Below are 20,669 nucleotides of genomic sequence, written 5' to 3'. Positions count from 1 at the left end.
ACAAATGGCTTCTCACCTGAATTTTATCAAACCTTCATAGAATAACTGAAACTAATTTTTCTCAAACTGTTCCACATAGTTGGAGAACAGAAAAAACCCCCACCAACTTCTTTAATGAAGGTAGCACCACCCTAATACCAAAACCAGAAAGAGATAAAACAAGCAAAGAAAACTATAGGCATATTTCCCTGATTAACTTAGACACAAAGATTCTGAACAAAATCCTTGCAAACTGAATTCAACAACACATCAAAAGCATTATCCAGCTGGATCAAGCACGGTTTATCCCAGGAATATAGGAATGGTTCAACATACAGAAGTATGTCAATGTAATAGACCACATAAATGAACCTAGCCACAAAAACCACATGATTATTTCAATAGCTGCAGCAAAGGCCTTTGACAAAATACAACATCACTTCATGAACAAAATATTGGAGAGGGCTTGAGGGATGGCTTAGAGGCTGAGGAATTTGACTGCAGAGCCAAAGGAGCCAGGTTCGATTCCCCAGGACCCATGTTAGCCAGATGCAGAAGGGGTTGCACACATCTGGACTTCATTTGGAGTGGCTGGAGGCCCTGGTGCACCTATTCTCTCACTCTCCCTTTCCCTCTTTCTCTACAAAATAAATAGATAAAATGTAAGAAACAAACATTGGAGAGAATAGGCATGGATGGTTTATATCTCACCATAATAAAGGCTATATATAAAGCTCTTTTAGATTAAATAGTACTTAATGGGAAAAGACTCAAAAAATCCCCATTGATATCAGGAACAAGACAGAGGTGCCCAGTCTCACCATTGCTCTTTAACATAGTACTAGAAGTTCTAGCCCAAGGATAAGACAGGAGAAAACAATAAAAGGGGTACAAATTGGAAAGGAAGGAGTTAAGTTAGCCCTATTTGCAGATGACCGGATCCTATACATAAGTGACCTGAAAGTCTCCATCTCAAAACTCCTAAAAGAGATTCGTGTCTTCAGCAAAGTAGCAGGCTAAAAAATCAACACACAAAAAGCAGTAGCCTTTCTATATGTAAAGGACAAAGACACAGAAAAAGAAATTAGCATTTCATTTTGAATAGCAACAAAAAATAATAAAATTCCTTGGAGTAACACTAACCAAGGATGAGAAAGACATAGCTAATGAAAATATAAAAACACTCAAGAAAGAAACTAAGGAGGACTTGAGAAGATGGAAAGACCTATGTTCCTGGATAGGTAGAATTAATATTGTGAAAATGGCAATTGTACCAAAGACAATATACAAATTTAATGCAATACCAATAAAAATACCAGCATCATTCTTCACAGAGGTAGAAAAAATATTCTCAAAATTCATATGGACTGGCAGAAAGCCTTGGATATCCAAACATATCCTCAGGAAATGAAAAACTCTGGAGGCATCACCATGCCTGATCTAAAGATATATTACAAAGCCATAAAACAAAACAGCATGGCACTGGCATAAAAACAGGAATATAGACCAATGGAACAGAATTTAAGACCTGGGCTTTAGGTCAATTAACTATAGTTACTTGATATTTTACAAAGGACCCAAGAGCATAGACTGGAGAAAAAACAGCATCTTCAACAAATGGTGCTGAATAAATTGTGAAACAATATGCAGAAAGAAAGAAATTAGACTCACACATCTGGCCATGCACAAAAATAAAGTCTAAATGGATTAAAGACCTCAATATAAGGCTTGAAACACTTCTACTACTGAAGAAAAAATAGGTGGAACTCTCCATGAGATAGGAGTGAGGGAAGACTTCTTGAAAAAACCCCCAGTAGCTCAGGAACTTAAGCAATCACTCATCCAATGGTATTTCATGAAACTGAAAAGGTTTTGCACAGACCATAAGCAGAGCCAATAGATTACCCACGGGATGGACAAACATTTTTGTTAGCAATACAACTGACAGTAGCCTAATATGTAGAATCTACAAAAGAACTCAAAAACCTAAACGATAAAGAACAATCAAACATCCCACTCAAAAAATGTGGCAGAGAACTGAATAGGGAGGGAAAAAATGCAAATGGCAACACACACTTCAGAAAATGTTCCTCATCCCTAACCATCAGAGAAATACAAATTAAAACAACTATGAGATTCCACCTTACACCAGTAAGGACAGTAAACATTAAAAAATCAAATGAAAACAAGTGTTGGTGAAGATATGGAGAAATGGAGACCCTTATTCACTGTTGGTGGAATGTAAGCTGGTACAACCACTATGCAAATCAATATGGATACTGAAAATGAGGAATATAGACTTACCAAAAAACCCTGTTATTCTCTTACTGGACATTTACCCTCATTTACCCTAAAAGCATCATACCACAATTCACATATATTTACTCAACCATGTTTATAGCTGCTTAGTTCATAATAGCTAGGAACTGGAATCAACCCAAGTGCCCACCACTGGATGAATGGATAATCAATATGTGGTATTCTACTCAATGGACTTCTACTCATCAGTAAGAAAAAAAAAAATGACACAATGAATTTTTTTTAGAAAAATGGTTGAACTTGGAAGAAATTATAATCAGTGGACTCACATGATCACAAGATCTCACTCATCTGAGGCTCCTAACCTGGAGCAGCCCACGTTGCTGAAATATCTGAAGGCATCTCAGTGCCTGGAAAATAGGGAGGGTAGGTCTTGGCTGAGGGGAAGGGTGGGTGAACACAAAACTGAACCCTAATTGATCTGGTACCATACAAATATCTATTTAGGAAGATAGATGAAAAGTTTGAACTCTCAACAGGACCTTAGGGGGATCACCTGAATCAAAGTAACCTAGAGAGTGTGAGATGAAGCCTAACCTTAAATTTCTCCTGTTTCTCTTTTTTCTTTCTGTCTTTATCTTTTTGTCTTTTCCCATGGCATTGGCCTGTAACTCCCTGTACCAAAATGTGGTTAACACCCACAAAGAGCTGTTGATCAGAAAGACCTACAAGGTCTCCCAAATCTAGAAAGACTTCTGTCAGAGCACTTGGTTACCCACCAGAGGTTAATGGTAAGACTATACTGCTGAAGACACCATATGCTATTGGTACAGAGCATGGAGAGAGCTGGTTAGAATCCAGAAGAGAGCCAGTTTCCAGACAGTTAGCCTATCTATTGCTGGAAGGTGCTACATGAGCTTCCAGGGGAAAGTGGCCAACCTCTATCTGAGCAACTCAAAGTCTCAGCTACTCAGAAGCAAACAACCTGATGTGATGTTCACACAAGTGCAATAGTGGCACACAACCATGGTGGGTAACAAACTGTTCTCAGTTTGGTGGCTAACAGATCCACTCATTGGAAAAGAACCCATACATGGAACTGGAAAACAAGTCAGAATTATGATTTTGCTCTTCAATATCAAGTTCCAACTAATCTTGGGCTTTAATAGGGACTATACCCATTAAACTCTCTCTAATAATGGTTATCCTATTTAACCAGTGCTGACTTCACTCTACACTGGAGAATCTGCTTCTTTTTTTCAGTTGGGAGTGGGACCTGAGGAGAGAAATGACCCATCACACCCCACCTCACCCCCAGCTGAAACCACAGAGGAGCTAGGGAAATGAGCAAGAGTGCTGCTTTCTTGGTGAGCCTGATATCAACACAAGGGTGAAGGAGATACACACTGAGGACACTCAGTACCTACCAAACCAAAGATCCAGAGGCTCTGAAGAGCCCATCACTGAAATCTACTTAAAGCACACCCAACATGACTCAGGGAATTTTTCAGAAGAGGGAGATGAAAGATTATTAGAGCCACAAGTTGGGACATTATGCACAGAGGCATTGCTTCTCCCCCATGACTGACTTCTGCCTCCGCAATGTATGACCTACAATCCACATGCCGATGCCCTGTATTCCCATGAGGAGGGCCCCTTTGGACTATGGGAAGGGTTGAGAGAAAGGATGGTATCAACATGTGTTGTTTACATACTAAGAATGTCCATAACTAATAAAAATATTTTCTTTTAAAACATGTAAAAAGCAAAAAGAAAGATATACAGGCTGGAATTATTGCTCAGCAGTTAAAGGTACTTGCTTGTAAAACCTAATGGCCCCAAACCCACATAAAGCCAACTACACCAAGTGGCTCATGCATCTGGAAATCATTTGTAGTGGCAGTAAGCCCTGGTATGCCCAGACTCACACTGTATGCCTCTTTCTCTCTGTCTCAAAAACAAACAAAGTAGTTGTTACTATTGCTTGATTGCACATATTTCTAGGAATAAAATATGGAAAAGAGAAGGTTACTTAGTACAGAAAATTGCTTAAATCCATGAACAGGTAAACTTTTTAGGCAGATTGATTTCTCTCTGCCCTAATCCAGCATTTTTTGGTTACAAATTACTTTAAAACTTGAACCAATTTCTTCCTAGACATGAATCTCATAGGATGTCTTCCCATGACACAATATGGGGATTTGAATACATGGTAATCTGAAAGTAGTTTGAATTTGAAATTATTGAAAATATAGTTTTATTTATTCTTATGTCCTTGAAGATCAGTGTCCCACCCTCCTCCTGCCCCTTCTCCCCCTCCACCACAGCTGGTTTCACCTTTCTATGTCTACTTGGGACATCAATCCTGCCCCAGACAGGGTGCGCAGGACTCTATGGCAACTACTCCTTAAGGGTTACCAGTGAGTCCTCTATAACCTGATCAACTGTGTATAGTAGGACAGCATTGATAAGTGCTCTGGTGCCTGGATCCAATAGGCAAGGCACAGCTGTGGTCATGGGGTTTAGAGATTTTAGATCTCCCACAGCTATCCTATCAGCCTGCCACAGTAGCAGGCACACTTTCAACCTGCATACAATCTGCACATCTATGGATACAATGATATTCCACTCCAGCATAGTTCAAACCTCAAATGGAACACTCACTGAAGATCCTACAAGGGTGAATAATTGCCTTCTCCTTGATAAAACAGGCATTTACCCTGAGATGAGTAGACTATAACACAAGAAAAATAATACAAGACAAAAATTTAAGAGTTATCAACCATGATTTCTATTTCAACAATAGAAGTCTCCAACCCAAACCTACACAGAAACCAACCAAAAATAATTTCTAATACCATCATAGTAGGGGATTGCACTAACCCACTATAATCAATAGACAGATCATCCAAGCCAAAAATAGAGAAATAATAGATCTTAACACCACCATAGATCAAGTAAACTTAACAGACATATCCAGAACATTCCATCCCAATTCTACAGAACATTCTTCTCAGTAGCCCAGAGAACCTTCTCCAAAACAGATCATATATTAAGGCATAAAGTGGGCCTCCATAAATTCAGTAATACAGACATTACTTACTTCTTGCATCATATTGGACCACAATGTGCTAAAGCTAGAAATTAATAAGAGAAATAGCCAAAATTACGCCAGGTCCTAGAGATTGAACAACATGGTTATTAAATAATGAATGGATCACTGAAGAAACTGAATGATGATGAAAACACAACATACCAAAACTTATGGAACACAATGACAGCAGTCCTAACGGGCAAACTCATAGCACTAAAGTCTTTCATAACAAAGACAGAGAGATCTCAAAGTAAAAACCTAACTATCCTCCTGAAGGAATTGGAAAAACAAGAATAATCCAGTCCTTACAGTTTCGGATGAAAACAATAATAATAATAATTAAGATTAGAGCTGAAATTTATCAATTGGAAGCTAAGAAAATTGATGAAACAAAGAGCTGGTTCTTTGAAAAAAATAAACAAGATTGATAAACCCCTTGTCACTTTGATCAAATGAAAAAGAACTCTCAAATTAACAAAATTAAAAGTGAGATTGGAAGCCAGGTGTGATGGTGCATGCCTTTAATCCCAGCACTCAGGAAGCAGAGTTACGAGGATCACTGTGAGTTTGAGGGCACCCTGAGACAAATTGTGATTTCCAGGTTAGCCTGAGCTACAGTGAGACCTTACCTCTAAAAAACAAAAACAAACAAACAAAAAATGGAGAGATAAAAACAAACACCAAAATATGGAAAAATAATCAGGACACATTTCCAAAGCCTCTATTCCACAAAATTAGATAATCTGGAAGAAATTGATGAATTCCTAAGTACCTACCACCTACCAAAACCAAATCTAGATCAATATCCTAAACAACCTATTACATCCCTCAAGATTGAAAATGCAATCAGAAACCTCCCCAAAAGGAAAAGTCTGATGGATTCTCAGGCGAATGCTGCCAAAAACCTTCATTGAATCCCGAAACCACTTTTTCTCAAGCATTTTAACATAGAGAACAGAAAATGCTCCCCACTTCCTTCTATAAAGCTAGCTTCATCATAAAACCAAAACCAGACAAAGACACAACAAGAAGACTACCGGCCCATGTCCCTGAATTCAATGACACATCAAAAGCATTATTCACTCAATCAAGCAGGCTTGATCCCAGGGATGCAGGGATGGCTCAACATACAGAAACCAATTGATATATTATACAACATAAATAATTACACACAAGAACTATATGATCATTTCAATAGATGCAGAGAAGGACTTTGGCAAAATACAACATCACTTCATGATGTAAACGCTAGAGAAAATAGGTATGGAGGGTTTATATCTCTCCATAATTAAAATATATGTGTGTAAAGCACCTAAAGCCCAAATCATACTTAATGGTAAATGCCTCAGAGAGATTTTATTGAGATCAGGAATAAAGAGGGGTGCCCACTCTGACCACTGGTCTGTCTTCAACATAGTACTAAAAGTCCTAGCCCAAACAATAAGACAGGAAAAATATATTAAAAGGAATACAAATTGGCAAGGAAGAAGTCAAACTAGCCCTATTTTCTTTTCTTTTTTTAAAATTTAATTTATTAGTTTTCTTTTCAGCAAATACAGGCAGTTTGGTACCATTGTTTAGGCTCATCTATGATCTACCTCCTCCCATTGGACCCTCCTTGTTGATGTAAATGGGTCGTGCATTGTGGAGTTAGCCCACAGTTATTGGTATGATAAATGTCTCTAAAAATCATGACTCAACATGTGACTCTGACATTCTTTCTGCCCCCTCTTCCGCAAAATTTCCCTGAGCCATGTTGGGTTCATTTTTGGTCTGCTTCAGTGCTGAGGTGTTGGGGGCCTCTGAGGCTCTGGCTCTCTGATTTGGTAGGAGTTGATTTTTCTCTGCATTGGTCTCCTTCCCCTTTGTGCTGGTATCTGGTTCGCAGGAAAACATTGCCCTTGCTTGTTTCACCAATTGTCCTTAGTTTCAGTTGGGCCGCTTTTGAGGTATGTTGGGGCAGCTCTCTCCATAGGATCTGCATCTATCTGAAAAAGAGAAGCAGATTCTCCAACGGAGAATAAGTTAGCACCCAGAAAATTGAAATAACACTTACTTTTTTGATAGAGAGTTTGATAGGTTTAGGTCCTCTTGTACCCCATGACTGATGGTAGCTTGATATTGGAGAGTGGGCTTGTGCTTGGGTATGGTTCTGACTTGTATCCCAGCTCCAGCTATGGGTCTAGTACCAGTGAGGGGATCAGTTAGCCAAATCAAGAGCAGTTGGTTCTTCACCATGGCTGTGTGCCACTATTGCACTTGTGTGGGCATCACATCAGGTTATTTGTTGCTAATTAGGTTAGACAATGAGTTGCTTGGACAGATATTGGTCATTTCCCCCAGTTGCCCATATAGCACCTTCTGGCACTAGACACAAACTAGCCCTATTTTCAAATGACATGGTCCAATATATAAGTTACTCAAAAGACTATCTAAAAAACTTCTAAAGGTTATAAATTCCTTCAGCAAAGTGATAGGATACAAAATCAACGCATAAAAATCAGTAGCTTTTCTATATTCAAAATTAAATATACAGAAAAAGAAGTCAGTGAGGCTGTCCCATTTTCAATAGCTATGCACACTCGCGCGCACACACACACACACACAAAAAAATCAAATACCTTGGAATAACACTAACTAAGGGAGTGTAAGACTTATATAATTAAATATAAAAACACTCAAGAAAAAAATGAAGAGGGCATGAAAAGATGGAATGACCTTCCATGCTCCTAGGTAGGTAAAATTAATATTGTGAAAATGGCAATTCTACAAAAAAGAATATCCAAATCAGGAAGAACAGGTATGAGGTGCAGAGGGGTAGAAAGAAAAGCTCCATCACTAGACACTCAGTTCTGGAAACAAGAACCAAGTACAACAAACAGAAATATGGCTGATCCATCCCTGGATCTATGCTTTTGCATTGAATGGAAAACAAAATAAATAATTTGAAGATAAACACAATGATGCCTCCTGGCTGTTCCACATAGGCTTCGTCATAGACAAGTTTTTAATTCTAACCAATTAATTTTGTGCAAAAAGAAATGTAGCAGTGTATAGGTCAGTTTTGATAGAATTTGAAATGTTTAAAGTCAAGCAAGTCAATGTCTAGACAAAATAAGAATCTCTTGTTTTAGAGGAGGAGGCAGATGGAAATCAAATTAAATCATGTCTCCTGCAATGATGGGTTTGTTGGAGAGGTAGGATAAGACACTGTGTGTGTGTGTGTGTGTGTGTGTGTGTGTGTGTGTGTTTAAAGGCAATGCAAACTCCTGTTGCTTTTATTTTATTCTTTGAACAAATACTAGATGAAAATATTAAAATAAATTTAGTATACCCAGGATACAAGAAGAAAACAAGTGATGGTTGATTAAAAGACCCTGGGGTCTCTTTAACAAGTAGGGGATCATGGAAGGTGTATTTCTGTTATATGAGTGTTAGCTCTTTAGACATTTGTTGATAAAAGTTGTTTTCAACTATCAAGAGAACATATTCATGATATTACCATTGTCTTCCCCCATTTGTACTGTTACATCAAAATAAGAGAGAACAGATTTTGCAATTGTATAACCATGTGGTATATGTGTACATATTAACAAGCTTGTGAGTATATAGGTACATGTGCACAAATCTATTTGTGTGTGGAAATCAGAAATTTATATCAGGTGTCTTCCTTAATCATGTTCTACCATATTTGAGATAAGATCTCTCACTTGAATCCAGAACTTGCCAACTTGGCTAATGTAGCCAACCAGCTCTCCCAAGCTGTGATCTACCTCTGCCTACTGATAACTCTGTGTGCCAGTGTGGGTACACATACATTCACATGCATGCACAGCCTCCAGGCTGGAGGAAAATGCTGCATATCGTCCTCAGGAATTATTCAAATTTTCATAGTTCTCTTCAGAGAGGGTCTCTGATTGGCCTAGTGCTCACCAAATAGGCTAGACTACCTGTCTTGCAATCCCTACAGATTCTCCTCTCATTTTCTCTCCAGTATTTTGATTACAATGTGTCCAGCAATTTTGTATGGGTACTAGAAATTGAACTCAGTCCCTCATTCTTATGAGGACAAGCATTTTACTGAGTTATTTTCCCCACTCTATGTGAATCAGTTTTCAAGAACATTTATTTTCTCAAGGCTATGAAGACTGGTAACACAGGATTAAGATGGCAGCATGTTCAACTGTGTTTCATGAATGGCATCTTCTTGTGAGAAGAGATGCAGTTTTCTTACTGACTAGGATGTAGCCAGGCAGGTACTCCTGCAAGATCCACTTATAAGGCATTGATTCCTTCAAGAGAACAGAAAGCTCATGGAATAATCACCTACTAAAAGATATCACCTCTTAATTTTGTCACGTTGGCCACATTGTACTTTGACAAGGTATAATCAAACCATAGCAACTATGAATCTTTGTGTTCTCACACAACTTATAATTGTATCATGTTCTTTATGAAAACTTTCCTTCTCCAGAGTATTATAGGTGCCTTTGTATCTCCAAGGGTGTTATGTTCCAATAAACCTATACTAAGTTTACTCAAGCCCAGAAAGACAAAAATGTCTCTCATTTGTGGATCTTAACTTTCAATGTTTGCATGTAATGTAGATAGGGGACATAAGACAAGTACAGGTTACAATTCAATATAGGAGACAAAAGAAGAGAACAAGAGGTGATGAGAAGAGGAAGAAAGGATAAAAGGAAACATGTAATGTGAAATCAGAAAGGAATATAAATTTGGGAGAAAGGACAAAGGGTAAAGGGAAGAAAGAGGGCAGAAAAAATGTTTGAAAATACAATAATAAAACTCAAATTTTTGTATGCTGATAAAAAATAATTCTTATTTTTTTAAAAAGCATTGCACCTCAAAACTATGTGAACACACCAACCTGCCACACTATAATGCTCAGCAACCCAGCACATTTTGGACAATTCTGCTTACTCTCCTGATTGCATAGCTCAATAGGAGCCAGGGCGTGCTGACACTGCCCAGCCTCCAGAGACTTATGTCATATATCACTAGCCAGAGACAACTCTAAAATTCAAAATAGAGTTTTTACCATTTCAAATGTATTGTACATTTTAATATAAACTGTAGATATAGCACAAAGCATGCTATACCTCTTTAGGTTGACAATAGCATCTTAGCAGAGCAGTTGGAATCATATCATTGAATACATAGACTTATTAAAGCTATGTTAGAGAAATTTGGTGGTCTAATAATAAAATCTCAACCTTTCATTGGGGTGGTTGTTCATTCTGAGGCAAGGGATTTTTATCAAGAGCTCAAGACCAGCCTAAGCTGCACATGAATCCAAAGCTATGGAGAAATCCTATATCAAAAATACACAAGGAGGGGCTGGAGAGATGGCTAAAGTGGTTAAGCACTTGGCTATGAAGCCTAATGACCCTGGTTTGAGGCCCGATTCCTCAGGACCCACGTTAGCCAGATACACAAGGGGGTACACATGTCTGGAGTTTGTTTGCAGTGGCTGGAGGTCCCGGCACACCCACTCTCTCTCTATTTCTCTGCTTCTTTCTCTCTTTTGCTCTAAAATAAATAAATAAAAAATAAACAATTTTTTTAAAGAATACACAAAAAAGAAATAAGTCTCAAAACTATAAACTCAAAATAAATATCAATGCTACATTGAGATTTCATTTTGCTCCAGTCAAGATGGAATTAATCAAAAAATCAAATGACAACAAATGCTGGTGAGGATGCAGGGAAACAACTTACTCACTGCTGTGGCACTGCAAACTTATCAGTATGGAAACTCCTGAAAGATATGAAAAATATAGCTACCATTTGATCCAGCTATATCCATTCCTGGGAATATACCCTAAATACTGCACTCTTTACTACAGGGGTGCTTACTCAGCCCTGTTTGTTGCTGCTCTATTTACAATATCTAGGAATTGGAATGATCCCAGAGGTTCATCAACTGATGAATTGATAATAAAGATGTGGTACACAGTCAAATTCTACTCAGCAATAAGGACAAATGAAATAAATGACATTTCATGAAAATGAATAGAATTAGAAAATATCATTCTAAGTAAGGTTACAATGGTACAGAAAGATAAATAGCACACTTTCTCTCTTATCTGCAGTTCCTAACTGGGATCAATTGGAGATGAGTGTAAATGGTAGTAAGCATCAGTAATATGGGCCAAAAACCTGAATTAGAGTAGGAGAGAGAAGAAAGAGGAAGAGAGGAGAGGAGGAGTTACCTGACAGGTTTGGGGAGGGACAGAATATCAGGTGTGGGAGGGGCTTAGAGGGATAGAGTGTAGGACGATAGGGAGAGAATTACAGAAAAGTTAAGACAATACGAATCAGTGCCATAGAAACTACTCTTCTGACTAGCACTCACAAGATAGAACTACTAATAATGGTGTAGGGGAAAGTCGTGACGGAAGATAGAAAAGCTTAATCTTGAGCAGTCTCTTAGTATAGTCCCAGAATCATGATAGACAAAACTGAAGCCTACATTGGTTTTTAAATTTTGCAATGCCAAATGATACAGATGATCATTTCGTCTCACTAGTCATGTTTTAGAGAAAACTGACTCACTGCCTGACAACTAAGCCATTGCACTGTCAATCCCTGCCCCAGGACTACTTCTGCTTACCTGTGTGAAATCTTCTGGAAATTCTGTTTCCTTTAACATTGCGTTGCTTGTATTGTTCCATGAAGTTATGAATGCTTTTGGGTCCACAACTTCTGTAAATTTGTACTTCATTTATTCAGATTAATGAAATTTTGTGAAGTAAATTCTGTCTACCAAGCACTGTTCTGGTTTCCAGAAACATAGGAGTGAATACAATAAGTGAGGTTTATTCCCTCGGGGGTTAAATATTACTGTAAATAAGATAATAGACAAAGGAACAAGACAACTTTATAGAGTGAAAAGTGCAATAAAAGAAATAAAAACTGTACTTTAAAGATAAGAATCATAGTTTAATTTACTATTGAAATTAAATTTATTTAATTTTCCAAATAATTATATGGGAATATGGAATTTCTATACTTTGTCTGGGAGTATTATCATATCAGAAATTAGCTCTCAGTAGTGGTATGAACAGGATGGTGTGTGTGTGTGTGTGTGTGTGTGTGTGTGTGTGTGATTTATTTTCAAAGGTTTTCTATGTACTATTACAACTTCCTTGATTTCCATCTATGTGCTTTAATAGCTTAATAACACTGACTTCTGACTGGTATTCTTCCAATGAATTTACTATATCCATTTATTTATCAAAACTCCCAGAATCCATTTTTTTTTCTTTCAATTCCCAATCACATTCTGTTATCTATGAACTAAATGAGTCTTTGAGGCATCTTGAAAATTCTGTTTTAATATTTAAAGAAATAAGTGGATCCCATATTCTATCTGACTTTGAGGGATTAAACCTTACCCCTAATTTTTATGTAATTTCTGGGGACCTTATGCATCCTGGTTGTCATCCATCTACTCAACTGAGAGCTTCAGCTCCTAGTATCTCCTCCACTTAATTGTCACCATTTTACTCTTTCTCTAAAGCTGTCTAAGGACCCATTTTTTTTCTGCCTCTCACAAAATAAAATCATTTTATTACTACAGTGTTTTCCCAAAGCTGATACTGTCAGTGATTAGGATTAGCTCACTCTGTTATTAACAAGAAACTGGAGGAAACAATCCACTCTAGGACAGTCACATGTCTGGTGTTATTTGTTTAAATGTCCTTATTTTTGTCTCATTGCTTTCTGGGACAGCCTTCTTCCTTAGTATCTGTGCTTTTGTATTGAATGGAAAGTCATTGTAAAGCACCTCTTTCTGTTCTGTTCTGATAAAACCAAGGATAGCTTTACCTCAGATCAATATTTTATTTAACTTTTTAAATTGAGAAGTTTAATATATATTCATATATTACAAGTTGGTCATATTCCCATAAGGTTATCCTCTCACGTCCCTTTACCCATGCCCCCATTCCATTGTGGACACTCCTCACTAGTGTTATCAGTAATCACTCTGGATCATGGCCATGAATGTACCAGTCAGTTTCCCGTGGGAAGGACTATTGCCTTAGAGTATAGCTTCCTACCCTGTGGCTATTACAGTTTTTCTTCCCCTTCCTCCCCAAAGTTCACTGAGTCTTGGAAGTCCACTTAAAATTGTTCTTTAGTTATGTGATCTAGGCATCCTCTGCTTTTCTACATTGATAGGTTTTGAGTCCCTTTGGTGTCTACAGCCACCCCCTGAATGAGGTTCTCAGCCTAACAAGGAAAGCAACACTCATTCTTCATGTGCTACCTCCTCCGTGGTGTTTCCTGGGACCTGGCAGACATAAGGTAGATGACTTGTTTCATGGTAGTGGTTCATTCTTCCTTATATCACTGCCATCTATAATAAGCAGATTCTACAAACAACAGTGAGCACAGCATGGAGTAGGATAGAAACATAGACATTGAGAAGATTTTCTCACAGGCATAATCCTTCCTTCTAGCTAGGCTTTCCAAGCCATAGACTTCTAACTTGGTTATCAGCATCAGACATGAATTCCCTCCCACTAAGCAAGATTTTACATAAATCATGTCAGCTCCCTTTGTATTCCTTGACAACATTTAGCAAATATTTTTGTCAGTGATAAAGTAATAATTTTTGTTTTGATATGAGTTGTGCATACCCACCCTAAATATTAAAATAGTAACATTTATTTGCTTTCATTGTTTAAATAGAAAGTTTATTTTCTGACATGGGCCCAGTGATACTTCTTTGCCCTCATCATCTCTGTCTTTTCTTCTAGTACTTGATGCTAGAAACACTGTAATATCTGTTGATCACTGGGAATAGAATGGCTTGAGAGTGAAAAGATAAATACAGATCAACAAGAATTCAAGGAGGTTCTGGCTGGGGCTACAGATTGTAAAGTGCAGTACAGCTGGCAATTACATTCCAAACATTGTCCAAAGTAAGAGAACACTATATATAAAAATACAGACTATATAAAGCAGACCTCAGCATACAGCAGGTTCCTCTCTTTCAAAAACAAATTATAATCATGAGGAATATTGAGTAAAAGCAAATATACCCCTTTAGACATAATTTTGAGAGGGCTATTCCCACAGAGATCATGGGTACTTGCTAGCAGTGCCCAGTAAACAAAGATCTAATCTTTGGGTAGGGTGGGAACCAACTCCAAGCCTCTTAAGTATGTGCCTGTGAGTAGATGAGAGACCCAGCCTCAGGATCCTAGTAAGAAGAGTTGATTATAGACGAGGTGAGGGTCCCTTTACCTAGCTAGGACAGGCTAGGAATGGGAATGCATTGATTTCAGTTAACACAAGCCCTGTGATCTTCCAGCCTGAAGGTTCTCATTGCTGCAGAGTGTTTTTTTTCACATGTCTTGACATATTCTTGCTAGCTTTCCCACCACAATAGTCTATAAAGAGAGAACTGCTAAACAATTCCTCAAGTAGCTCAATTTAAGACTTTAAAAACTATTTAAATGATCCCACAAACTAGCAAAAAAAAAATGATATTTATCTTTGGCTGTTTAAAGATAGTATGTGTAAGATTCAGGAGTGACCAAGATCATGGAGACCACTCTGAGGCAATGATGGAAGCTTTTTTTCAGGAAAAACAGGAGCTGCCAGGACTGACTCTCAAAGGGGAGCATAGTCAACTTTTGAGATTACAGGTAGCATATAGAGTTCTTCAGCTGGGGGAAGGTGAGGAAAGGAAAAGATCTCCTTTGTTCTTTACAATTCAAATAGCTAGGGCGTGAGACCAGAATAGTGACCAGGTGTCCTGAGGAATCAGGGGGCAAAAAACCTAGACCTGGGGAATTGTTAAGCAAGGAAGGGATGATGGCTGGGTGGTTCCTTGAGGAATGTGGATGACCCACTTCCTTATGCCTCTGTCACCCTCCTGCTGTGACTCCATCTTGTCCTGACCTAACACTATGTAGACACATGAATTTTGGACTTTATTTTTTAGTTTACATAAAAGTCAGTGTTTTTCATTTTGACATTTTCATGCATATGTATCCTATACTTTGTTCTAATTAACCTCCTCACTGTCCTCTACTGTCTTTATAACACCTCTTTCCCGTTACCTACCTCCCCTCAGAAAGTGCCTCTTTCTTCTCCCATGACACATATTTTCTTCTTGCGTCCTGTCCCTCTAAATTTCTTCCTTCCCAGTCATAGTCTCCTTTCCATTTTCATATTATCCATGTTTCTAAAGCTAGAAATTTGTTGAAGAGTTTAACTTTTTGTTTAATAGGCCTACAATTATTCTCAACTTTCTAAACTTCAGTTCCTGAGGCTATACGATGAGATTGCTAACATTAGTACAAACGGTTTTTGCTGGAAGTCAATGTCTATAGTGCATGTAAATATGTAAAAGTGAGGTGTTGCTGCCATGCTTTTAGTCAGTAAGTACTTCCTATTGTGTTACCATCATTGTCACGATTATCTGTTATTATTTCACTATACAATGTTCCCTAAAGCCCATTGCTAAGTACTTGGTCCAGAGAGAGTGATGTGAAGTTCTGGAAACGTTAGGAGGTAGGGTCCATTTGGAGGGAAAAGGTCAGTGGGGCCATGGAAGGATTTACATATGCATCATTCGCTCTTTTGGTCTCTACTTTCCATCTGATAAGATGAGCAACTTTCTATGTCACCTATTCCCCTGCCATGATTTCCATCTAAGCAGATGTGTCCAAGTTGGCACAAAATTCTTCTTTCCTCTTTTTAATGTGTTCATGTCAGGCATCCACCATAGTGGGGAGAAAGTTAATTAACACAATCTTCATATTATATTATGGCATTGCTGCTGCAAAGTTACTTTAATTGTAGATGTCCTTAAACTGTCTCAGTGAATGCTTAGAATGATCACTCATTCTGCAATAGCACCAAGAACCCCAAATTAAACAGAATAATAAAATACCCACTATGAATGAAACTATCCTAGTTAAACTCAAGTATATTAGGAAACTGTAAAAGTGGATTTTATCCAACTGAAGTATGCAGATGAAAACTGACCATGAGTTTTCAGATAAAACTCCAAGGGAAAATATGGTTTTAACCTAGAGTAGGATATAAAAAAATAATTGAATAGTAATCCCGTAAGAAAACTACAGTATTTAAAAAGAAAATGAAGCATGCAAAGTTTGACAAAGCTAATGTTAAAATTAGCCTCCTCTAGCCATGTCTGTGGGCTTTAAGATTATACTTAATTTCTACTTAGGGTGCAAAGTATTTCTCTGAAATTTAAACATCCCTTAAGACCATACAGTAGGCTCCAAAGGATTCATACTATTTATCCACTTAAAAATAAATCAACAAATATGAGAGGAAGAAAATCTGACTTTTTAAATTAAATTAGAATTAAGAGAGGACAAATGACATATGTAGGGTCATAGAGCTAGAGAGAAGGAAAACTCTCAAGATGAAAGCCTGGGAGAATATCAATTCCTGTCTTAATCCTGTATATCACAGTCTCTGTCTCTGTGAATAATGAGAATTTGAACTACAGCAAAGTGTTATAACTCAAGGATGTTGTTCAACTGCTCATTTTCAAAAAGCCTAAGGGACAAAGGGAAAATGATGTTTCTGAAAATGAAATATATTACATATCTGGCCTTCCTATCATTGGCCAATCATTTACAAGCTCTCATTTTTCTAAGTTTGGAATTTTTAGCTGGAGAAATCCAGACAGATTGTCATAAAAGAAAAGGGATTTCCAACAAAAGTAGAAAACAGGTGAACTTGGGATATTACCTTTAAAATTCAAACAAAAAATCAAACCACAACCAATCAAAGTAACAGCAAATTCACCCTTACAAAATCATTTATTGCATTTTTAAATATTTGTGATTATGTTGAATGAAAATATATGTCACATACATTCCCATACCTTTTTGCAGATCTTATTTATGCTAGCTATCTTATTTCTCTAAAGAAATGTTTTGTGTTCAATTTTATATAGAAAGAAAACAAGTCCTGAATGGGTTATTTTAATTTTAGTGGCAACCTCAGAAAAATTTAAAATTGAAGCAGCTAATTACTTAATTATCCTTAAATGACTTCCTAAGGTTCAAGGAAAGACAGACATAGTCTATAAAGGAATAGATAGATAGATGATAGATAGATTTTATATATATATATGACATAAATATAGATAACATATATATATATGTATATACATACATATATATATATATATATATATATATTACATTATGCTATATATAATATCTTAATCAAATCATTGTAACTTAAAATTCTTGTGCCTCACTACTATTTTATGGTTAATTTCTGAGGTTTCCATATTTTTACTATGGTGAAAAAGATGACACATATTTCTGGAAGAAGGATGCTACTCCCAACATGACAACCTTCATACTCACTCAGAAGGCTACCATAGATAGGAGGCCTCTTGTCTAGACATTGAGTGGACATTTCTTTCCAGGGGCTGGACTTTGAGGTGCTCCAATAAATAAATGATTGTCATAGCCAGTTCAAGTCATCTTTACCACTTTATTATGGTATAATTTATAGAAGTCAGTGTCAGACAGTATTCTGGAGACTAGTAATAATATTAACATGCTGAGTAATCATATTAACCTCAACTGCTGTAGCAAGCAGCATCACATAGTTACTGAAATATAATAAGACCCAAAAGTTAGTGACCTAAACAGCAAAGGGGTGCTTTTGCTCATGCTATAGATGGAAGACAAAGCAGATGTGGTTCTGCTACTCCATGTCTTTGTTCAGAAGTGTGGCCAAACATATTCCAGTGAGAAAATTTCAGAGAAGAAAGACATTTTTATTTTATATGTATCCTTGACATGGAGATGAGGGATGTTCTTGATTAGATTATAATGCCACAGTTTAGCCTCCTTACCTTCATTGATAGTAGATCCAATTTTTCATACAAATTAATCAGCAATGGTTGTCCTTTTTGTTTCTAGACGTAAGCAGCTTCAAAATCTCTAAAGTGGCTTATAACCCTGGGCACTGAATAGAAGGTCAAACAGAACATTTGGAAAATAAGACGATAGTTGTTTTAATCAGAGTTCTCTAGAGGAACAGAACTAAGAAACTGGAAGACCTAAGAAGCTGGGGTCTGATGTGTGTGACGAATAAGTGACAGGAAAGATGCACTCACCATTAAGTAGCAAATGCAGTCAGGAAAAAGGCCCTGTATTTTCCTAGAACCTCTTTATATATAGCCTGCCACCAAAAGAGCTGTCCAATCTAGGGAAGGACTTCCTGACTCAGATAATCCTTCTTGAAGAAACTCTCTAAGCCCTGCTTCAGAGGTTCATCTCTTACTTTCCTTCTGATCTGATCCAATTAGCAATAGAGATTAACTGTTGGGTATTCAGATCACTTAATAAAACATTGGAGAAGTTAACTGCCTAATTCTAAGCTAGATAGCTATTACTGGATCACACTGGAAGTCTGTCTGATTCGACCCCAAAATCTGTATCAATTACACTACATCATACTTTATGTACATGTAAAAATATTAGTAGTTAAGAAGGAAGGGTTATCTGTGCATGGTGGCTAACTCCTAGAATGGGATTCAGGAGACTAGTACAGAAGACACACTGCAGGCGAGGGGCAATCCTAGGCTACACAGTGAGTTCCCAGTCTACTGGGCTACAGTTTGAGACTATTTGTTTCTTTTGTCTTCAGTAGAAAAAGTAGAAAGTTCCTTGGGATCTATTAGAGTCAATTATAAACTGATCATGGATACTTTTACAATGGTGGAGTAGATTTTTGTCAGTACTCTACTTTTTCTCTTTGATTTTGGTGATAAGTCGCTTGAGTGTTCAGTCTTGCTTACCTTGTTGTGCTTTCACAGAGTTCTGTTTTTGGCTCAGAACAACAGAAGGCCTGCATTCTCCCTAGAGAATAAAGCTGAAGAACTAAACTGTGAGTGGTCTCAAAGGCAAAGATTGGGTGGCATTCCACTCAAAGATACACTACCTCTTAACACTAGAATCCCATTTTCTGGTTGACTTTGGATACCTGTAGATTTATTTTCCTGTCAGAGGCTGCATCACTGCCAGGAATACAACAAAGAGAAGCTTGCCCTGCCAGCACTACCGACATCTGCTCTGATATTCACTCGAAGACTTTTTTTTTAAATTCACTTCTATGTGTTCTCCAGTCACAGATCCTCTCTTTTGACCAACTTAATGTTCAATGGAATATGACATCACTATTTAAATGGTATTTCAGTTAATCTTAACTGGATTGTGGCAAACAAATGGCAAAGTTGGGTAAAGACAACCCAGGTTTGTCAGCAAGTATGTTTGCAAATAGCAACTGGAGTAAATGCTTCAGCTGCAGTTTTCGGGGGAGCTGTGCCAGCATGTGGCAAGAGGGGAAGGCAGCCAAGCTTTCCAGAGATTGTTCCAATGGCTGCCTTCCATCCCCAGTTCACAGCTTGTTCTCCTGAACACCAGCCTGGTGTTTATGAAGAACTTTACACTTGCTTCTCACATCAGTGGCATTTTCAAATCTATAGCACTTTCAAATCATTGTTTTCATTTGAACAAAGAATTGTCCTTGGGAGACACAAGTTTGCTCAAGAGAAGAAGGGAGAGTCAAGAAGGAACTACGCTGTGGGCAGAGCTTCCATGAGAATTGGATAAGACTTGCTGCACCCAGCCAGACCTCACATAATCCCTCCCCAGGTTTCTCACACTTGCCATGTTTATGGCTGACAGAGAAAAGTGGCCAGATGCTGTTGTTTTGCTGTTGCTTTGCTAGTTTCTGAAGCCACGTTAGACCATAATATATGAAGTAAAGTCTTTCCTATGCTGTGATACAGAACTTTTAATTATGTGCCTTGTACACCTTTGTTGGGCCTTGAGAGGCCTGAACACAAGGCCTAGTGGAACTTCCTGAGCCTAGCTAAAGTTTGGTGACCTGTCTCTGGCCAGCTAGGACTCAGCAAGATGCCTAATGGCTTCTTGCCTGCTACTTCCGTGCAGGAGTTGGAATTATCATTTCAATAATCACAGTTTACTATTGGCCCTTACCTTTCTCCCCATCCTAGAATCCCTGCCTTCATTCCCAACATTATATAGGCAACTGCCTGTAACAATAAAGTGAGTTCCTGCTTTGATAAGACTCCTGACTCAGTGTGGTTTTCCTCTGGTGACTAGGAGAGGTTCTGAGTCAAAGGATGTTCACCCGCTTATTCAACCCCTTGGGAGGAACCAATGGGCCTGGTCCTTCCTCAGTACTACCTGCCAGGGGAGCCCGACATGGCACCCAATGTGGGGCTCCGGGAACCTGGCAGACTAGTGTCCCGTGAGAGGCATTCATTGAA

The sequence above is a fragment of the Jaculus jaculus genome, chromosome 6 (assembly GCF_020740685.1).
Source record: "Jaculus jaculus isolate mJacJac1 chromosome 6, mJacJac1.mat.Y.cur, whole genome shotgun sequence".
NCBI lineage: Eukaryota > Metazoa > Chordata > Mammalia > Rodentia > Dipodidae > Jaculus > Jaculus jaculus.
The sequence above is the reverse complement of the archived record's forward strand: the minus strand, read 5'-3'. Positions refer to the sequence as shown.